We start from the raw sequence: 20,220 nt of genomic DNA, 5'->3' as shown, positions 1-20,220 counted from the left end.
TCGCTTCCATTGACTGCGTTTTAGACGAGGTCTTAGACAAGAACAAAGTAATTAAAGTTTTTAGGTACGTTGATGATTTTTTAGTGTTTTTAAAAAAACTAGAAACTGTGGCTTACTACGAGACTGTGGTGGAAATTTTAGCTACTTTTGGAAACTGTGGAAGGGGGCTGAATTTTACTCATGAAGTTGCTTGAAGACAACAAGTTGCAGTTTTTAGATCTTCAAATTTCTGTGTATGACGACCATGCTTGCTGGGGCTATAAGCCTCGTGCCCACAAAGAAATAATGCCGTTTGACTCAGCCCAGTCCAAGACAGTAAAAAGAGCCGTTCCAACCATGTGCATTGAAGAAGCCATCAAAAAGTCGTGTATTCATGCTGTCCAGGAAAGTTTTCATGTGCAAGTATCTAGGCTGCTATCAGCAGGTTTTCCCTTGTCTCTGTTGGTTATGGTTGCAGAAACATTGCTGCAAAAGATTAAGAGAGAGAGAGAGAAAACGACATAAGGCCACATGTCATTCCGTATTCACATCGCGTGGCCCACAACTTAGAAAAAGTGGCAAATAAATACAAAATTGCTGTGGATTTTCTACGCCCTGCAAGCTTAAAAGCCTTTATCCAAAGGTGAATGAGGAAAAAGCCAGAAAGGAATGCGAAACGAGGCATGAACACCGATATGTTGGCTGCAAGGTGGGAATTGTCTCTAAGATTCCACTTTCATGTGGCAAAGTCTATATTGGCGAGTCCGGACGATGCTTGAACAAGCGCCTGCGCGAGCATGAAAAATGCTTTGACAATCGGAGCGGAACAAATGTGGTAGTTCACTGCAAACCTTGCAAATGCTCACCAATTTTAAACAAGACAGAGGTGATTGGCCGAAGCAAAGACGCGCTAACGCGAGAACTGATAGAGGCGTTTCATATCAAAAAGAAAGGGCCGGACTGCGTCAGCAGCCCTTCGGTGAAGATGTACTCTAACGAGTATAACTTTTTAGATAGCCTGATCTGATGCAAGCGTGTGGATTTTTTGCGTGTCATTCGCATGAGTGTTCTCGTGATTATGTTCTTGAAGGAGAAGGGAATTGTACAAATGTGTGCGATCGAATCTTGAATAAACCAGTTGAGAGTAGCGCTTGTCCCGTTCGTCTTCTGCCCCTTGTCAGTTTTTGTCGCGCTACAAGCATCCTCTCAAGCAAAATGAAGCAACTCGCCCAGCAAAAAGTTTTATTGAAAATTTTAGAAAGGCGGGATAAATGGGAGCTCTAGGTACAGTGTCAAATAGCAGCCGCAGATAAGTCACTAAACATGCGTACATAACAGGCTGACACGCGCATGTGGAATAGGGAGAAGTGTGCACGAGTAACGGTGTCAGAGGCAGGATATATTTGAGGGGTTATCAGAACAATCGTGTTTTCAAGTGATTGATCCTAATTAAATTAGACGTGAACCAGTCAATAGCTTTTGTGACCATATTCCATAAAAAGCTTAGTGGACCAGAATAATACGTAGCACTACACAGAATGGCTGTATCGTCGACGTATCGGTGTAGATAATTGCTCACTACATGGATAAATCGTTCACGCCGCCGCGGTGGTTCAGTGTTTATAGCACTAGGACCGCGACCCGAAAGACGCGGATTCCATTCCGGCTGCGGAAGTTGCCACTCGATGGAGGAGAATTTCTGGGGGGTCGCAAACTCTGCAATGTCATTGAACGTTAATGAACTGAGGAGGTTGAAATTTCCGGGGCCCTTCACTGCTACGTCCCTCATAGCTTGAGTCGCTTTGGGACGTTAAACCCCCTAAAGCAAAACCAAATCACATATCGGTTCTCATAAATGTTAAAATGCACGTGGTTTTTGTTGAGCCCTAATCTCCATGAAAGGAACTAAAATCACCGAAAAGTTTTCCTACCTTTACACACTGACGTCTATCCGTGAAAAGTTCCTGCAAAAATCATCATCATCATCACTTATTGTACCCTTAAAGATCCCGCCTGGGACATTACATGTGGGGGGGGGGGGGAGACAAGGGTGTGAAGCGGTCATACAAAGGCCTGTGAGCATAACACAGCGTAACACATGCACTTGGTGTAACATAATATTGTCACAAACATTATCAAACGCCTTAGAGGCGTCAAGAAAACGAGCAGAAGCAACCTGGTTGTGCTCTAGTGAGGAATATAACATATCAGGAAGCTTTCCAACACAGGTCGTGTACCTTTTCTCGCGGTAGCTTCGCACGGGACTTCTGGAGGACTGCTTGTATGCATATGTTAATTTGACTTAAGGTAAGGAAAGCCGCAGTAACTCTCCTACTCCCGGTAACCACGCCGTGAGTGGAGGTGAAACCCAAGCGTGTGCTCCGCGATGTCAATGTACTATAAAGATCCCCAGGCGGTCGAAATTATTCTGCAGCCTTCAACTACGATGCGCTTTCTCTGTCTTTCTTTCACTCCCTCCATCTCTTGCTTTGCGACACGTTCTGGGTGTTAATCGAAGGGGCACTGTTGCTTCGCCTTTGTTGCTAAAACCGATTGTTTTAAGAGCGTTACCTCTTACTATTTACGTTCAAGGATGCGTTTCTCTGCAATGAAGGTCATGTTACCAAAACACGTGACCACACTATATCACATAGAAATAATGGACGTGTAGCTCCTCAGATAAGACGTATACTTTCGATCCGTTATACAGGGTGTTTAACCTGAAATTATACACAATGTTTAAAATAGGCAATGTGAGTTAGAACAGCGCTTGTTTCGGCAAAGCATTGTCAACAGTGAAGAACAATACTAGCAGGCTGGTTAAGTAATATTGAATTGTTAGCTGTTTAACTATTACTGTTTGGGTATATAATTACTGAAAGGCGTGTGGCCCACTGTAAGTAATGTCTATATCAGTTTTTAGAATTTGAAACACACAATTACCCTCGGCGCTGCGGCCCAATAAATTATGACTATTTCCACGACTTACGTGCACTGGAGAGGTTGCTCCGCCGGCAAGCTTCTCGAAAGCCCATGTATTTTGGCTCGATGTAGGAAAAAATTGTTTGGCGAGAACGCCGAAGGTAAGATTGGCGGATTGGGGTAGTTGGTGCACGTTTGACATTTTCCGAAAGTGCTAAAACAACACGGACAAAGATGGAACAGATAAGGACGAGCGCTCGTCCTTGTCCCTTCTTTGATCATCCTGTTTTAGCGGCTTCGAAAAATGTCAGCCGAGGGTAAGCGCGTTTTTTAAATTCTAAAAACGGATATAGATATTACTTGCAGTGAACTAAACCCATCTGCATAATTAAGGAGCCTAACACTAATAGTTGAAATGTTAACTATTCAATAATAGCTAAACAGACACCTGTTTAGCATTCCTTAGATGTATTCTGATGTACATCTCCGCTGGCCATGCTATGCTGAAGAAAGTGCTGTTGTAACTCAAAAAGCCAGCTTTTAAAAATTTTTAATGGTTTAGGTGAAACACCGTGTATATGGGCCAGTGTAGCGGCCATCGAAGTTCCCCCCCGGGACAATAATTTGCATAAAATTTGGGGCCACCCATTTGACGCAGAATGTTCCAAGTGGTGTCAGATGACTAGGCATGTTTGTAAGGATAAAATTACTGAGATGTAGTCCAATATGTGCGGGATTCGCAACGACAACCTTTCTGCCCCCAAAGCGTGTGTTCAGAGGACATTGAGACGGCCATTACGACCGAACCGTTTCTCGCAGGGGGTTCCGGATGGTGTCAAACGATTTCAAGTGTCCTGATGCACACGTTTATGAAATTTATTAACTTTTTAAGGCGGTGGTTTATTCAAAGCGCTTGGACCTCACGAGCAGGGGCGGACACACTCTGTGGTCAGACAGGACGAGCACACAGCGCGCGCAGCGATGGCAATCCGCTGCTAAGCCGAATGTTCTTCGTCTTTACAATAGCCCGCGGGGAGAAAAAGAGCCCACCTGGCAACGCTGCGTCGTCCAATCTGTCAGCCTATACCCTATTACTACTCCCTTTCCTCTTTAAATGCTCCTCTTTCCATCAGTTCACCACCTCGTAGTGGGTACGTGTCATTTTATTTGAGGCCAGCCAACCAACCAACTTAGGGCGCAGGCAGCATGGCAGGGTCGTAGAATGGCTTGATGCGCTGGACGTGAATTGTCTCGCGTCCACGTCCTTGGAGATCAGAAGACGGGACGAGAGGTTCTACAGTGGAATTTACAGGAGATGTGCGCTCCACGACATGGTACGGGCCATGGTGCTTTGCAAGAAATTTTGAGAACAGGCCCGGAGTATATGTCGCAATCTAGAGTCATACAAGGCTGCCATTGTGGAAGCGTGGCGCCGTGTCATTGAGGTCGTAGCGGGATTTCTCTCGGCACTGGGTGTGAGCCCTGAGAGCGCGGGCGATGCGACATTAGTCTTCGGCGTGCAGAGCGGGTTCAGAAAGAGGTGTATACTCGGAAGCGTCTGGTTGGTATGGCAGTATAGTATGGATGGTCGAAGAATGGTGACGGCCGTAAAGGAGAAAGACCACACAGAAGACAGTAGGGGACTCCGTTGTGTTATAATACGTATAGGTTGCACGCGGAAGGACAAGATCCCAGTTATAGCAGGTTGAAGAGACGTGCGTAGACATGATGTCTCCGAGGGTACGGTTAAAGCTCTCGGTGAGCCCATTGGTTTGCAGATGACATTGTCACGTTGTAGTGACGGCAGTCCAGCGGCCACGAAGACACCAAGAAGGCTTGGAAACGAAGGTCTTTATTTGGGCTGACTTGCGCCCGCAACAGAACTAAATCACTAGGCGGCGGCGTAAGCAACAAACGCGCTCGTCAGTCGTCGAACTACGAATGCCCGCCGCTCGCGGCATCGCTCAATTTAAAGCCGGCAAGGAAACTGCGAGATAAGAGGTCAAGGTCATCTACAGTAATCTGGAAACACGTAGATGCAGCTCTTCATGGCTGTGATCAATCGAGATTAGTCCGATCGCTTCTCGCGTCACGAACAAAATTGATAACACCCCTCTCCTGCGGCCTTGAGCGCCAACGAACGGTCACTAAAATGATACGTGGCATTACCCCCTCTCAAAGAAGCGTCGCCTCGATGCTTCAAAAATCAAAATACACGGAGAATGCAAACTTCGAGTCCTTTAGCGCTCATATGGTTTCAGGCGTATGACATGCACGACTTCCGGGCGTGTGCGTCGTCGCTGAGATCCTGTCGTGCCGTCGGGGATGACTTCATAGTCGAGGTCACCGATGCGACGGAGAACCCTGTACAGGCCAAAGTAGCGTCGAAGCAACTTTTCACTCAATCCACGGCGGCGAATTGGCGTCCATATCCAAACAAGATCACCCGGCTTGTAATGCGTGTCTCGTGGGCGCAGATGGTAGCGTCGGACGTCGGTGTTCTGCTGGTCTTTAATGCGAAGCCGCGCAAGTCTTCGGGCTTCCTCGGCGCGATGAAGGTAGGCGGCGACGTCGAGGTTGTCTTCTTTTGAAACGTGCAGGAGCATTGCGTCGAGTGTTGTCGAGGGCTTCCTGCCGTATACAAGCTGAAATGGCTCCTGGACGGCAGTATTATAGGCGAAGATCACGTAGGGCAGAATGGTGTACCAAGTCTTGTGTTCGGCGTCGATGTACATGGCCAGCATGTCTGCGATGCTTTTGTTCAGACGCCCTGTGAGTCCGTTGGTTTGCGGATGATAGGCAGTTGTCCTTCGATGGCTTGTCTGACTGTAATTTAAAATGGCTTGCGTCAGCTCTGCTGTAAACGCCGGTCCTCTGTCTGTGATGAGCACTTCGGGGGCGCCGTGTCGCAGGAGAATTTGTTCGACGAAAAATTTTGCGACTTCTGTTGCGGTACCACTAGGCAACGCTTTTGCTCCGGAGTAGCGGGTCGTGTAGTCGGTAGCCACGACGATCCACTTGTTACCTGATTATGAAGTCGCAAAGGGGCCAAGAAGGTCCATCCCTATTCGCTGAAAAGGCTTAGTTGGAGGTCGTATGGGGTCAAGAGTCCGGTTGGTCTAGTCGGAGGTGTTTTGTGTCGCTGGCACTCACGGCATGTTTTCACGTAATGGGAAACGTCGGCAGCTAGCAGCGGCCAATAGTACTTCTCTTGGATGCTGTGCAACGTTCCAGGAATCCAGAGATGCCCTGCAGTTGGCTCGGCATGACATGCCTGCATAATTTCTTGCCCGAGATTTTTGGGCACGACAAAAAGATGCACTGTCCTGTTGGGCGTGAAGTTCTTCTTCAGGAGGACATATTGTGAAAGACGAAGGACGAGAGTTGGCGCATCAACCCTCGGGGAGGCGATGCGGTCTTGCCTTTCAGATAATCAACTAGGCTCTGCAACTCAGCATCCGAGCGCTGCTCCTGCGCGAAACTGCTGGCGCTTACCGGTCCTAAGAAAGCGTCGCCGTCTTCCTCTTCCGGTGCTGTGTCGACGCGGGCTCGCGACAAGCAGTCTGCGTCGGAGTGCTTGCGGCCAGATTTGTAGACTACAGTTATGTCGAATTCTTGAAGGCGCAGGCTCCAACGAGCAAGGCGGCCGGAGGGATCTTTCAAACTGGCTAGCCAGCACAAAGCATGGTGATCGCTCACTACCTTGAATGGTCGTGCGTACAGGTAGGGGCGAAACTTCGATGTGGCCCAAATAATGGCGAGGCATTCTTTCTCGGTGGTCGAATAGTGGGCCTCGGCTTTCGACAGGGAACGGCTAGCGTACGTGATAACTTTCTCCTGTCTTCCATTTTTCTGAACTAGGACCGCTCCTAAACCCACACTGCTTGCATCGGTATGGATTTCGGTTACGGCGTTTTCGTCAAAGTGCCCGAGCACAGGAAGGGACTGTAAGCGGCGCTTCAGCTCTTTGAAGGCTTCCACTTGCGGCGTTTCCCATTTGAAAGGTACGTCATCCTTGGTAAGTTGGGTCAAAGTATCGCGAAAAGTTCTTGACGAATGGCCGGTAATAAGCACAAAATCCAAGGAATCTTCGGATAGATTTCTTGTCATTAGGCTGTGGAAACTCTGCGATCGCAGCTGTCTTCTGAGGGTCTGGGCGAACTCCATCTTTCCCTACGATGTGATCAAGGAACAGCAGCTCCTCGTAGGCGAAGTGGCACTTCTCCGGTTTCGGTGTTAGTCCTGAAGACTCGATTGTTTCCAGCACTATCCGAAGCCTTCTGAGATGGTCTTCAAATATTGAGGAGAAGACAACAACGTCATCTAAGTTGACTAGACAAATCTGCCACTGCAAGCCTGCGAGCACCGTATCCATTACTCGCTAGAACGTCGCTGGGGAGAGCGGAGGCCGAATGGCATCACCTTGAACTCGAAGAGCCCGTCTGGTCTGATGAACGCAGTCTTTTCGCGATCTCTTTCGTCGACTTCAATATCCCAGTAGCCGCTCTTCAGGTCGATCGATGAGAAGTACTCAGCGTTGCACAGCCGATCCAATGTGTCATCGATGCGGGGGAGTGGGTAGACATCCTTCTTCGTAATGCTGTTCACGCGGCGGTAATCGACGCAAAAGCGAGGGGTGCCGTCTTTTTTTTTCACTAGGACGACTGGTGCTGCCCAGGGGTCCTCGATGGCTGGATGACGTCGTCACGTAGCATTTCCTCTACTTGCTTGCGAATAGCTTGGCGTTCTAGCGGCGATACGCGGTAGGGGCTCTGCCGCAGTGGTCGGGCGTGTTCGTCTGTGACAATGCGGTGGTTGGAAAGCCGGGTTCGTCGCACATTTGATTTCGATGAGAAGCAATCGCTGCAATCGTTAAAGAAGACTGCGTATTTGGTCTTGTCTGCTGCGGGGTAATGCTGGGTTGATATCAAACGTGGGTTGCTGGATTTGGTCAGATGGTTCTACGGGTTAGCCGGAGAGGGCAAATATGTCTCTGATGTCTGCCAGCTCGTCGAGAAAAGCAATCGTCGTACCTTTGTTTAGATGCCGGTATTCCTCGGTGAAGTTAGTTAGCAACACTTCGGTATGGCCATTCCGGATTTGGGCGACTCCCTTTGCGACGCCCAGTCCTCGGTCCAGGAGCAACTTGGTGTTCCCGTCGACAACGCCTTCGGCATTTTCGATGACTTCAGTACCTATGCAAGCGAGGACACTTCATGGGGGCGGCACGCTCAATGCTTCGTCGAGGACGTTTAAGGCAACGTGTTGACTCGCCTCGTCGCAGCAGGTATGGCGTTTTCCGTGGAAAGCTTGATCGACTTAGATCGAAGGTCGATGATCGCCCGATGTTCATTCAGGAAGTCCATTTCCAAAATCACATCTCGAGAGCATTGCTGTAGGATCAGGAAAGTTGTAGAATAGGTTCTCCTATTTACAGTAGCTCCCGCGGTGCAGCGTCCAGCAGCGGATCAGCGGACCATCCCAAGTTATTGTTACTTTCCTGAGTCGGACAAGTTGCCCACTCATGACGGAGTAGTCAGCTCCCGTGTCGACCAAGGCAGTAACCGCGTGACCGTCGTTCGTAACATCAAGGTCACTTGTTCACGTTTTCGTATTACACGTGGTCTTCGGTGTACGATCTCGGCTTCGTCGAGCAGTGAGGCTGCGGTGGGCGTGCTCCGGTGTTACTTCTCTGGGCGGTGCTACAAGCTTCAAGTTTGGCCGCGTCGTTGTCGTCGTAGTTGAGTCACGGTCTTGCGTTTTCTTCGAAGGAGGATATTTGTTCTTGCGCTCAGAAGCAACCTCACCTCCAGAGGCTGATTTATTCAGGAGACACATAGCGCGGTGACGATGGTGACGGGGAACGTGATAGGCTGTTCGGCGATGAGTATTCTTCCCGACGCAAAAACTCCTCGATTTCGGCTGCTCGCTGGCCGGGTCCGGGTGGTGGGGCGTCGTAAGAAAACCCTCGGATGCCCACTCTCCTGTATGGAGAGTACCGGAGAATGTGACCGGCTTCGCCACAGTGGAAGCATAGTGGGCGGCGCTGGTCGGGTGTTCTCCACTCGTCGCATTTCCTCGGCCCTGTGCGACGCTCGGAGTACGGGCAGGTTAGGGCGAGAGGGTGGCGGTCCAACGCAGCTGACTGCGGGTGATAGGGGCTTGGGTCCCGTCGTCGAGGTGCAGGACGGTGAACTGCTGCGGCGTAACTCATGGCTGGGGGCTGCAGAGGCTGCGTGGAGGTCGGCGTCACACCCAAGGCCTGTCGTCCCGGATTACGTCAGTAAGTGATGTAAGCTGCGGCTGCGTTCCCGTTGGCAGCAATCGTCGGACCTCTTCTCGCACTACTTGGCGCATAATCTCCCGCAGGTTATCGTTGTTAGCGGTGTCCAGGCAGCTTGTTGAGAAAACGCGCTGCTGGCGGTCATACTGGCGGGCTCGGGCATCAAGAGTTTTTTCCATCGTGGATGCCTCTGCTACGAATTCCGCGACGGTTTTCGGTGGGTTGCGGACAAGGCCGGACAAGATTTGCTCCGTAACTCCTCGCATAAGCAACTTCACCTTCTCTTCTTCCTTAATGCTCGCGTCGGCACGCCGGGAGAGACGCTTCATTTCCTCAGTGTACAGTCCAACGGTCTCGTTTGGGTGTTGTATGTGAGACTGTAGCAGCTGCTGGGCTCTCTCCTTTCTCACGACATTTGTGAACGTCTTGAGAAGCCGCTCCTTGGAGGTTTCCCAGTTCGCGAGGCTGGCTTCCTCATTTTCAGGCCAGACTCTTGCTGGTCTCTCCAGGGCGAATAAGACGTACCTAAATTTCATGGCATCCTCCCGGTTGTTAAACCTTTCGGCCCTCGCGGTGTCAATTGACACCACAACACAAATATTACGCTCACGACTCAGTAACAGAAGAAAATACTATTAATTTTTAATACAATAGTTCCTTAGGGATCCCTGCTGCTATCGACATCGCTGTTCACGGACTTCCATTGAGCTGTGCGGTCTAAGGAAGAAGTAGCAGAATGGGAGGCATGGAGTGAAGAAGCCGAGGTGTAGCAAATTTGTTCATTTTTATCTCACTAACCATTCGTTCTTCTGCGCTCAGACTTTTATATGTTGTGTGAAACGCCTATCCAAGCACACATCCCCGTCGTAAATATTACTGAATGCGTAGACGCTGCGTTTGAACGCATTTTTGACATGTACGATTTTGACACCATCAGGGCTCAACGGTTGCCAGCGTTGGCCATTGAGTGATGATAGGTCATTTTTGTAGAATAGAATGTGCTAGTATTTTAGCAGATGCACCTATACTAACGGCCTTTTTGGACAGCTGACATGAATGTTCAGTACAGAGAATGGACAAAATCTTAAAATTTGCTTTCTGATGAATTAGAAGATGGAAATTTTCGCTATCATACATGGTGAATATTCGGATTGAGCCTGGAAATGACCATGCGGATGTCGGCGAACAGCAACCAACCAAAGGAATAGCGAGAACAAATGCACGCCTGACCTTGCGCTTTTATTCCTTTTTTTTACCTCTCTCCTCCTCCTATGAGCTTTGAGCATCGACACTGAGCTGCAAGAAGCGACGCGGTATTTACACTGAAACTCGCGCTCCGCCGCTCGTGCAGCACGTGTGGCGCGCCCTCGACGCTCGGATCAATGCAGCGTGTTTGGCTGTGTTTTCTTGAGAAAGCGTATTTGGTGTGCTGAGGGAACGCTACATGGCGGTTCAAGCAAGCGGACGCGCGTCGCATCGGTTCCGCACATTTTGACCAATTTCGACCGGACCGAATCATTCTCGCCACCGGATTTTCTTCGGAACGGAAAGATATCAAGTGCTGGATCCCCAGGATAGAAATTTCAAGCGGTAGGACCAGTTTTCGGCTTTCTACCGGACTTGAAAGTTATACAGCGGGCGCCGGCCCGCTAACCCTAACGGGCCACCCAACTCGACACCGTGAGAGCATGGGACGCTAACCTTGTCGACGACGCCGACGCCTAGCATCGACGCCGTTTCAACGACAGACCAAATGGCGGGGCCCAGCCAAGACAACGATGTGCCACTACAATCACCAAACGTCCTTCTCAACGAATTACAAGAGATGGATGAATACGACTTCGGAGACGCCGACTTCGGAAGTGAGGACGAGATCCCGTCCGACTCCTCGTCGAAGCCAGCCGGGTACAACAACGATGCCAGCTGGGAGCTTGCACAATCCAAGCGCCAGAGAAAACTTCAAAGGCGAAAAGAACGCAAAGGCACGGGAACGGGCCCGGCCGCCAAACCTCAGGATGGAAAATTACCGGGTGATGCGACCGGCTGCAACAACAATGGATCAAGGGAGCAGAGCAGGCCTAGGCGAAGAATGCCGCCACTCCCCAGAAGCGACTACAAGATCATTATTCGACCTAAGAAAGGACTCATGGTGAAGTCCCTCACCACCCACCAAGTAGCGCGCGCCATTGTCATGGCGTGCGGCCAGCAATGCAAGGACGAGGACCTACTTGTAAGGCTTCGCACCGGATCCAATATCATTATCGTTAGCACCCCGCACGAGCAAACGGCACAGCTAGTGCGGCACATTACCCGTCTCAAATTTGACGGAAAGACTTATGATGTTAACGCTTACGTGGCAGCATCGGAAGACGTCCTGCGCGGCGTGATCCACGGTGTAGACCCAGGAACCCCTCCTGAAGAACTCAAAGCACACTTACGAGTCAGAACTCAAGGAGTGACCATACTTCAGGCAAGGATGCTTGGAAAATCCAAGACGGCAGTGCTCACGTTCGACGGCCCGGTCTTGCCGAAATTCGTCATATATTACGGAGGAGAAGTACCATGCTACCAGTACCGCCCCACTAGGCAAGTGTGTTACGTCTGCTTCCAGCAAGGACACCGCTCCGACGTCTGCCCCACCCCGAACATTATTGTGTGCGGACTGTGCGGAGTTTCAAACCCGCCCGACGACCACGAGTGCGCGCCCAAGTGCATAACCTGTAGCGAGGCACACCGGACCGGATCCAAGGAGTGCCGAGAGAGATTGAAAAAAGCAAGACCAAAACCCACAGGAGGCAGAGGACGGAGCGACCAACGCGGGCGACCACCCAAGCGATGGCTCAGCTCAGAGGGAGAGACATCGAGGAGCCGATCGAGGTCCAACTCCTTCCCGCCTCTACCACCAGCCGGCCCACAGGAGGGGGAGAAGCAAGAGAAAAAGAAAAAGAAGAAGCTTTCCCAGACAAGCGGCGGCAAGGTGAGCTGGGCTTCTACCACTGCTTCGCACTCGGTAGGAAAGGGTAGTGACATAAACAACACAAACAACAAAGACAGTCGTGTCACAGAACCGAAGGACGCGAACAGCGATGCGCTCAGACGCGAGCTAGAACTGGCTCGAATCAAACAAAACGAGCTCGATCGCAAAGTTGAGGAACTCAAAAAAACACTAAAGGAACAACAGCGGGAACTCGACACGACTAGAGCCCTTCCAAAACGACAACCACAGGCATCGAACGAAAGAGACCTTGAAACACGAATGCAACAGATGATGCAGCAGATGATGCAGGATATGATGCAGCAAATCCAATCGCAAATTCAACAGATGCAAGTACAATTCCAAGGGCAAATCTCAGAGATCAGAAGCGCTTTTAGAAAGCAAAAACATGCCGAAAACATTAGGGAAAGGGCGTACAACCGTCCAGCGCTAACAGCTTTCGCAAGCGAACAAGGCAACAGCAGTAACGCGTAAACATGATCAATACGTATCGGCAAGAACAAGAATACTTAGATATTTGGCAATGGAACTCCAGAGGCTACCGCAAAAAGCAGGCCCTCTTAAAACAATATATAAACACACAACTCACACCTCCTGATCTAATTGCGCTCCAAGAGACCGGAATCAAGCCGACCTTACAAGGGTACGAGGTTTACGAGAGTCAAAACGAAGGTAAAGCGGCCGTCCTAGTCAGCAAAACCATTACCGCCATCAGGCACGATACCATCGCCGACACCGACGTTGAACACGCGCTTGTTGAACTTATTCCGAAAAAGCGAAAGGGACGCAGCACGTTCTTACTGAACGTGTACAGCCCGCCGAGACAAAGAAAAGCCAAACTCTTCGAACTGTTTTATGGAGCGCACAAGCTGGCCAAAGAAAATGCACTCATCATCGTAGGAGATTTCAACGCCATGGACAGGAGTTGGGGATACCAGAAAGAAGACATCAAGGGAAGAACATTAGTGGAAGTAGCGGAATACTTTGGCTGCAGTCTAATCACAGATCCTGCGACCCCCACGAGAATCGGGAATAGCGTGAGCACGGACACATGCCCGGACCTCACCTTCGTAAGGAACACCAGGGAGTCACAGTGGGAAAACATGATGGAAAATCTAGGCAGCGATCACTTTATCCTCCGGACACGAATAGCATCCGACACCATAAGACGCCAGATTGGACAGGCGAAAATCACTGACTGGAACGCGTTTCGTGGGGCTTGCAACAAATCTGAAGGCGGTATCCAATCACTGGAGGAATGGAGCGGCATGCTGAGAGAAACGCGACAACGATGCACAAAAAGTCTAAGGAGAACGACAGCAACGCCTGAAGTACACGCCCACCTCCTCAGACTATGGGAAGCGAGACGCAGTCTCACCAAAAGATGGCGGAAGCAAAAACACAACAGGAAACTAAAACTAAAGATAGCAGAAATTACGGCAAAGGCGGAAGAATACGCGACGCAACTCGCGAAACAAAATTGGGACCAACTCAGCGACTCACTTAGGGGAACTCTAGGCACGGCCAGAACCTGGAATCTCTTAAGAGCACTAATCGATCCGACCAAAATAAAATCAGAAAACAATAAAGCCATCCACCGGTGCATCCACTCCTTCGAGGGATCAGACATCGCCCTACTGGAGAAGGCACGAGAAAAATGTTTCGGCGATCACAACCCCCCGCGATACCAAGGAACGTATCGAGGAGCCGAAAACGAGAAACTCGACCGCCCCATAACTGTGGAAGAGGTTTACGCGGCCATAAGAAACACCACCAGAAACACGGCAGCCGGAGCGGACAGAATCGACAACGCCCTAATCCGCAACCTGAGCGACGACCTCATACAAGAGCTCGTCACCTTTCTTAACAAACATTGGGAGGCGGAGACGGTTCCCGAAGATTGGAAACACGCCGAGGTAATAATGATACCAAAACCTGGTAAAAAGCTACAAATTGAAAACCTCAGGCCTATATCACTCACGTCGTGCCTTGGCAAGCTTTACGAACGGGTTGTGACTTTCAGACTGCAAAATTGTATGGAAGACAACGACTGTGTACCACATACCATGTTCGGCTTCAGAGCGAAGCTCTCGACGCAGGACGTTCTCCTCCAAATACAAGAAGATGTCCTGAGAAACGTACCTCGGACGGGAGAAAATGTCATAATGGCCCTGGACATCAAGGGGGCATTCGATAACGTCAGCCACGAAGCGATCGTTACGGGCCTAGACAACCTGGATTGCGGACGCAGAATCCACGGCTTTGTCAAAGCCTTCCTGTCCGATAGAACTGCCACCATCGGCATAGGAGACCTTCGATCGGAAAAAATTCGCACTCCAAACAAAGGAACACCCCAAGGGTCAGTTATCTCACCCCTACTCTTCAACATAGCTATGATAGGCCTAGCTCGAAAACTAGAGAACATCGAAGGCATCAGGCATGCAATGTATGCTGACGATATAACAGTCTGGACAAACACGGGCTGTCTCGGAGAGAAGGAAGAAAGGCTACAGCAAGCGGCCTCTTGTGTAGAGCAATACCTCGCAGAAAGAGGACTCTCATGCTCGACCGAGAAATCGGAACTGCTGAGAGTCTGGAGAGGCAAGCAAAACCGGACCGTCCCAACCAACGAGGACCTAAAGCTCAACGTCTACATAGAAGGGACGCCCATACCCGAAAAGACAATAAGAATTTTGGGCATGTGGGTTCAATCCAACCAGCGCAGTACTCACACTTTTACCCTACTGAAAGCAACAACGCTACAAGTCGCACGCATGATCACCCGCATCACCAACAGGCGACATGGCATGCGTGAAGAAGACACACTAAAACTAGTTAGAAGCCTAGTAGTTAGTCGAATCACGTACAGCCTACCCTACCAGTGCCTCAACAAAAATGAAATACAACACGCGGATGCCCTGCTACGCAAAGCGTATAAGACAGCGCTCCGACTACCACGCAACACGTCTACAGAAAAACTCATGGCCCTGGGATTACACAACACCTTTGAGGAGCTACGAGAGGCGCAGCTTGAGTCGCAAAAACTCAGGCTGTTGCAAACAACGACAGGAAGAACGCTCCTGCAGAGGCTCGGATACCGCGAGCAGGTGCGAGAAATGTCGAGGACGACAACGATCCCCGACGAGCTTCGCAAGACCCTCAAGGTAGCGCCAATACCAAAAAACATGGATCCCAACCTCCATCGAGGCAGAAGAGAAGCGAGGGCCGAATTCATCGAGACAACATACGCTCCTCAAGCCACGACCGTGTATACAGACGCGTCTTGGAGAGGAGGAGATACCAAAATCGCTGTAGCGGCGGTAGTCGATTCGTCTTTACGCGAAATGACCAGCGCGTCTCTCCGAGGCTGCACAGCTGCAGAGTCCGAGGAAGTAGCCGTTGCTCTAGCGGTGGCGGAGGGCTATAGAACCGGGCGGTCACTAACAATACTTACGGACTCTCAAACAGCCTGCCGAAATTACATGAATGGCAGGATAGGTCGTCACGCGCTCCGTATACTCCTCGCAGCGAGTGACAGAATTAAAAACCGGGAAGAACAAAACGACAAGATCCGACACAAAATTGTGTGGGTACCGGGGCACACGGGGGTGGCAGGGAACCGAGAGGCCGACAGGATAGCTCGAGGACACATTACTTTCCGAGCTTCCGACGAGACCGCGGAACTCGCGCCAGCACCCAGGGAATACTCGGCCATACTACAAAACTATAGAGGCAGAAGAATGCGATATACCCCACCGCACAAATCTCTCAGCAGAGAGGAAGCTGTCACTTGGAGACAATTACAAACAGGCTCTTTCCGAAACCTACATATACTAAACAAAATGCACCCTACGATATACACGAACAAATGTCCTTGGTGCGACGAAAAACCTACACTATACCACATCACATGGGCCTGCCAAAACATAGACGTGGTCCCCAAAATACAAAACCCGAGTGCGGAGCAGTGGGAGACTCTGCTGTCCAGTGACCGCTGCGAAGACCTACAAGGTCTGGTACAGCGAGCTCAACGGGCGGCAGTGGCCAGCGGAGCCCTGGACTGAGGGCAACCGACCACTGATTAGAGGCGGACGACTTCGACAGAGAAGGCTCCTGGGGGTAGAACCAAGACGTCTCTGAAGATGCCCCCAAATCGCAGGAAAAACCATTAGTGTAAATAAAGTTTTCCCTTCCTTCCTTCCTTGGTGTGCTGATAATCAGCTTCTGCTTTCTCCCCGGCCGAGAGATATCCCCAACTCATAAGCCTATGGATGAGAGGGAATTTCCTGTCACCTGTAGGGAACAGCATTCGGTCAAGACACAGACACGACGAGATTATATTCCACTTTGTGAATTCTTCTATAGCAAGCAGCTGGTTTGAAAACAAGCGCAAGCGAGATGCAGTGTGCCGCGCGCAAGCTTAGAACTTAGATTTGCCGACCTTCGCGCTGGGTGCTACGGAAATGCTTCGTGAAGCTCGATAGAGGAGGGCGTTACAGAATCGAGGGAAACGTTTACCTTGACCACAGTCGCCTTCCAGGAAGGCTACGCAAGTTTTGAACATGTGAGCTGTTGACGTGACGTACACAAGCTGGAACACAAAGCTGGCAGGAACAAGAACGCGGAGGTATGATACAAAACGCAAGGTAAACAGGAGCGAGCGAAGTTTTTTGTGGAAACTGCGCGATTATCTATCCCTTACAAAGTAAAAAAAGTTTCTTTATAGGTCTCCACACTGCAAAATAAGAAATTTTTTCGTTAATTTCTTTCTTGTCGGTTGAGGTTACCAAAACGGTCCCACTAGCATTTTACACCCATTGAGCCCTGATGTCCGATTTTGACGCCATACCTGTAAATCGATTAATACTCGCACCACAAGCTTTAAATATTTACTGCGTGGTTATGGGACCTTAGGCATTGTAAAAACGCGCAGCAAAAAAATCTACGGCCGAAATAAAAAATCCAGGGCCGAAAGGGTTAAAGACAACCACACGGTCGAACTGTTCCAGCCATTCTTCGGAGTCGGCGCCAGGCGAAGTGTCGAAGGTTGGGGGCACCCGGGGCTGCTGCAGAATGATTGGAGTCGTCGTCTGGGGCAAGCTCATGGCGGACGTTGCTGATGGCTTTCGCTTCCGGGTAGGGTCCGGCAGGGTCCCGAACTCAGGTGCGTCCCCTAGCAGACGTCGGCTTGCGCGGTGGACTGGAGTCAGGTTCTTCGGTGAATAACTCAGAGGGCTGGCGTCCCGACTTTCTGGGGGTGTCCGGTACATAGAAGGCTACCCAGCACCTCCACCAGATGTGACGTTGTAGTGACGGCCGTCCAGCGGTCAGGAAGACTCCAAGAAGACTTCGAAACGAGGCTCTATATTTGGGCTAACTTGCGCCCGCAAAAGAACTGAATCACTCGGTGGCGGCGTAAGCAACAAACGCGAGAGCACATTGGCGAGAGCACATTGGAGACCACAGTCGGCAGCATATGCATCGACTATGGAGGCGGCCTGCTGAAGGCGGTCATTTATCTCCCCAATTCTCCCCTCGGTGTTCCAGATTGTAATATCGTCTGCGTAGAGCGCGTCTTTTATGCCCTCCACCTGAGCCAGTCGGCCGGGAAGCTGCATCATGGCGATGTTGAAAAGGAGCGGTGATAACACCGCCCCCTGTGGTGTACCTCGTGTACCCATAGAGTACGGGCCGTATTCCTCGTCCTCGATCCGGAGGAGTGCCTGACGTACAGAGAGGAAGTCTCTGACATAGGCGAAGGCCTTCGCCCCGCAGTTAGTGGTGTTCAAGTTAGACAGTATGGTACCATGTCACCCGTGTAGGCCATACATATACGATAGACGGTTATGGTTCCATGGAGAGTCTTTATTGAAAGGTATCCTTGGCCTGCGGATATTGTGCCAGTGAGTCTTTTAGGGCGTTAGCTGTACTGATCGCTTTTCGAAAATCCAAGATGGCGGCCTCTATAGCAACGACATCGTATCCCAGTGGTTGCCATGGTAACCGAGGTGGTTACGGAATAAAATAAAATAATAACAGGAGGCAGCATGATGTCCAACCGACTCAACTCGAAACTAAACTATGCCGATCCGGTATACAAATTCCTGTCTGGCGGGCGTCAAAGTCAGTCCACTTAGTCCTGACATTCATGCAAAATCAGTGGGCCAACCGTTTGCCGCAGAATGTTCTGGATGGTGTCATTCGATTCAGCGTTTCGTGCAAGTTAGAGCCTAGCTCGCGACAGGCATTCGAGCAAACCTCATTGCATACAGTACTTGGACATGCATGCACCACACACTCTTAAAATGCATGAGAGCTGTGCATTTATTTCCCTTTAGGTGCCCTTTATTCTTCCTTGGTAGGTGAGCGCCCGCGGATGGACGAAAAATATGGGCAAACATATTGCCACGTATCATTGTAGTGTTTGTTCGTTCACGCTCAAGGCTGCAGGAAAGAGCTGTTATCATTTTTGTTCGTGACGCGAGAAGCGACCAGTCTAATCTCGATTGATCGCAGCCATGAAAGGCTGCATCTAGGCTTTTCTAGATTACTGTAGATGATCTTGTCCTGTTATCTGGAAGTTTCCTTGCCGGCTTTAAATCGAGCGATGCCGCGAGCGGCGGACATTCGTAGTTCGACGATTGACGAGCACGCTTGTTGCTTACGCCGCCACCGAGTGAGTCAGTTCTTTTGCGGGCGCAAGTCAGCCCAAATAAAGAGCTTCGTTTGCAAGTATTTCTGGTGTCTTCCTGACCGCTGGACTGCCGTCACTACAACGTGACATCTGGTGGAGGTGCTGGGTAGACTTCCATGTACCGGACACCCCCAGCAAGTCACAACGCCAACCCTTCGAGTCATTCACCGGAGGACTTGACTCCAGTCTACCAAGAAGCCCCTTGGAGCCTCCAGCCATGACTTACGCCGCAGCAGTGCGCCGTCCTGCACCTCGACGACGGCACCTAAGCCCCTATCGCCATTAGCCAGCTGCGCTGGAGCGCCGCCCTCTCGCCCCAACTCGCCTGTCCTACGAGCGTCGCACACGGCCTAGGAAATGCGACGAGTGGAGAACACCCGACCAGCGCCGCCAACTATGCTTCCACTGCTGAGAAGCCGGTGACATTCTCCGGTACTGCCCATACAGGAGAATGGGCATCCGAGGATTTTCTTATGACGCCCCACGACCCCGACCTGGCCTGCGACCAGCCGCAATCGAAGAGTTCTTGCGTCGGGAAGAATACTCATCGCCGAGCCACCCATCTCGTTCTCCGTCGCCATCGTCACCGCGCTATGTATCTCCTAGCGGAGGCTACGCCGTGCGTGGGCGCTACCCCGGCCCCCGAAGGTTAAACTGAATAAAGCAGCCTCTGGAGGTGAGGTTGCTTCTGAACGCAAGAACTAAGACCGTCCATCGACGAAAACACAAGACTATGCCTCAACTACGACGACGACCCCTACGACGGCGACCCCTACGACGACGACCCCTACGACGACGGCCCCTACGACGACGGGCCCTACGACGACGACTCCTACGACGACGACTCCTACGACGACGACGACGACCCCTACGGCGACGACGACAACTACGGCGACGACGACAACTACGGCGACGACGACAACTACGGCGACGACGACAACTACGGCGACGACGACAACTACGGCGACGACGACAACTACGACGACAACAACTACGACAACACCAACGACGACGACACAGCCAGACTTGAACCTTTTACCGCTGCCCTTAAACCTTATTACGAACGCTAAAGGACTCGAAGTTCGCATTTTTCGTGTTTATTTTCATTTTAAAGCATCGAGACGATGATTCTTTGGAAGGGGGGTAATGCCACGTATCATTGTAGTGTTTGTTCGTTCACGCTCAAGGCTGCAGGAAAGAGCTGTTATCATTTTTGTTCGTGACGCGAGAAGCGACCAGTCTAATCTCGATTGATCGCAGCCATGAAAGGCTGCATCTAGGCGTTTCTAGATTACTGTAGATGATCTTGTCCTGTTATCTGGAAGTTTCCTTGCCGGCTTTAAATCG

General features: G+C 50.7%; 1 protein-coding gene across 1 annotated transcript in view; it reads left to right on the top strand.

Moving 5' to 3' along the window:
- LOC149327536 (beta-mannosidase-like) overlaps positions 1-20,220 on the top strand; it is a 201,024-nt gene that overhangs the window by 114,271 nt on the left and 66,533 nt on the right. The window lies entirely within an intron of this gene.

Source organism: Amblyomma mixtum, chromosome 10 (genome assembly GCF_055824585.1).
Source record: "Amblyomma mixtum isolate Tamu chromosome 10, ASM5582458v1, whole genome shotgun sequence".
Taxonomy (NCBI): domain Eukaryota; kingdom Metazoa; phylum Arthropoda; class Arachnida; order Ixodida; family Ixodidae; genus Amblyomma; species Amblyomma mixtum.
The sequence above is the reverse complement of the archived record's forward strand: the minus strand, read 5'-3'. Positions and strand labels throughout refer to the sequence as shown.